Raw genomic sequence first — 2328 nt, forward strand, 5'->3', positions numbered from 1 at the left:
CTTCCCACAGACTTCCCACTGAGGTGCCTTGATACAGCACTCTGGGAACAGCCTATTCGTTCAGCAGTTTCTTTCTGTGTCTTCCCCTCTTGCTTGAGGGTGTCAATGAAGGCCTTCTGGACAGCAGTCAGGTCGGTAGTCTTACCCATGATTGCGGTTTTGAGTAATGAACAAGGCTGGGAGTTTTTAAAAGCCTCAGGAATCTTTTGCAGGTGTTTAGAGTTACGTCGTTGATTCAGATGGTTAGGTTAATAGCTTGTTTAGAGAACCTTTTCATGATATGCTAATTTTTTGGGACAGGCATATTGGGTTTTCATGAGCTGTATGCCATAATCATCAGTATTAAAACAATTAACACTAGAAGTCCCAGGAATTTCGACCTCCCCCCAGAAGTCCTGAAAAAGGGTCAAAAGACCCTTAGCACTAGAGTGACTAGATTTTCAAGATCCTGAGGACAAACCCCCTCCTTCTCTTCAACAATTTGCGGGCCATTAACTGCCATTTGTTTTAAATATGCACACAAGTAACTCAGACACACCCACCTCACCAGACTGCATTCCAATGTCCAATCCAGGGAGCGGGGGATTTAGAAGCCAGGTTCACTTGCGCAAAAAAGCGCAGCCTTAGTCAAAGTAGTGCTCCAAACCAGACAACTCTGATGGCTCCAATTAGCATCCTTTCATTTGTAAATGTGGCCATTGCCTTAGGAATCAGCAGGGGAGAGATAAGCTGAACTCACACAAACGTCCGTCTAATACTCCAAACAGATGCGAAATCAACTGGTTATATTTTGAACTTATATCTCTTGGTGGCACGTTGGTGCACATTTTGAACAAATTGAAGTCGATTTACCGTTTATTTTTCAATTGGTTTGGCTCATTTCTTGAAACCGAGATGACATTCTCAAAATACCATGTGAAACACAACTCAAGAGACTTTGCATTTTGAGGTTACTGACAATTTGTATGAAACACATATTTTGTTTTGAAGCATACATGGTGTTTTGGGAGAGATGCATTATCCAGGTCATTTTGCCAAATGAACAAAACAAAACAAAAGTTAGCAAAACATACAATCTGTTTCAAGATATATGCAAAAGTTTTTCTAAAAGATTTTAGTAATGTTTTTCTTTCAGAAAAAAGAGAAGTGGGTTCAAAATGACAGTTTAGAAAAAAAATAACCACATTAATTGTGAGAAGAAGGCACGCAAGGAGAAACTGCTTCAGCAACAACCTTCCACACCCAGCCCTGGCAAAAGGGCAAAGTGTCAGACCAAACATCGATGCACGAACAATTGTGCAACTGTGAGATGCGTCAACTGTTACAAATACACATGTGGCAAATGTACCAGGGACATACCCTGGCAGTGCCAGGTATGTTTCGACAGTGCAGATGGACTGCTGAGTGAGTGCTGAAATGCCAGTCACACAAGGAGGACATGCCACTCACACACACGCAGCCCCCCCACTAGAGCATAGTGTAAATATGTGTAGAATTGTTTTATCCCTTGTATTTTTATGACAAAAATAAAAAGCATGGAAACAAATAACGGTTGTTGTTTTTTATATTTCTCATGCTGAAGTTTTAGTCCTCTTGACTTACACACAATTGCTTATGGTCTGTGCTTTTTTGCTCAAAACTAAGCTAAATACTATATACATCAAAACAAAATATGTGTTTCATACAAATTGTCAGTAACCTCAAAATGCAAAGACTCTTGAGTTGTGTTTCACATGGTGTTTTGAGAATGTCATCTCGGTTTCAAGAAATGAGCCAAACCAATTGAAAAATAAACGGTAAATCGACTTCAATTTGTTCAAAATGTGTAACAATGTGCCACCAATATATATATAAAAAATCTTCATATTATAAAATACAATAAACTGAATATAACTAACTAGAAACTAAATGGCTAAACTCAATGGAAAACAGTTAGTTGGGAGTTAAGCGTGCCCCCTCCTGTGGTACACCAGTAATGCCCTTATTTACAAAACAAAAGCGCCTGTTAACAGCTCATTATAGGATGTTAGCTAAAATCCTTCAGGTCACTCGACCCGTCTCTGGGTTCCAAAGGTAGAAATGTTAAATGACCCTTCTCTGGGACTTCTAGTGTTAAAGACCTGAAATATTTCAGTTGGTGTGCAATGAATCTGAAATATATGAAAGTTTCATTTTTATCATTACATTATGGAAAATAATGACCTTTATCACAATATGCTAATTTTTTGAGAAGGACCTGTATATATATACACACACATATATACACATATATATATATATATGTGTGTGTGTGTGTGTGTGTGTGTGTGTGTGTGTGTGTGTGTGTGT

The 2328-nt window shown here is 38.6% G+C and overlaps 1 protein-coding gene across 1 annotated transcript in view; it reads right to left on the reverse strand.

Moving 5' to 3' along the window:
• Positions 1-2328, reverse strand: part of ehbp1 (EH domain binding protein 1) — a gene marked incomplete in the record, with an annotated part of 851057 nt that overhangs the window by 131087 nt on the left and 717642 nt on the right.

The sequence above is a fragment of the Nematolebias whitei genome, chromosome 1 (assembly GCF_014905685.2).
Source record: "Nematolebias whitei isolate Nwh7 chromosome 1, NemWhi1, whole genome shotgun sequence".
Classification (NCBI taxonomy): Eukaryota; Metazoa; Chordata; class Actinopteri; order Cyprinodontiformes; family Rivulidae; genus Nematolebias; species Nematolebias whitei.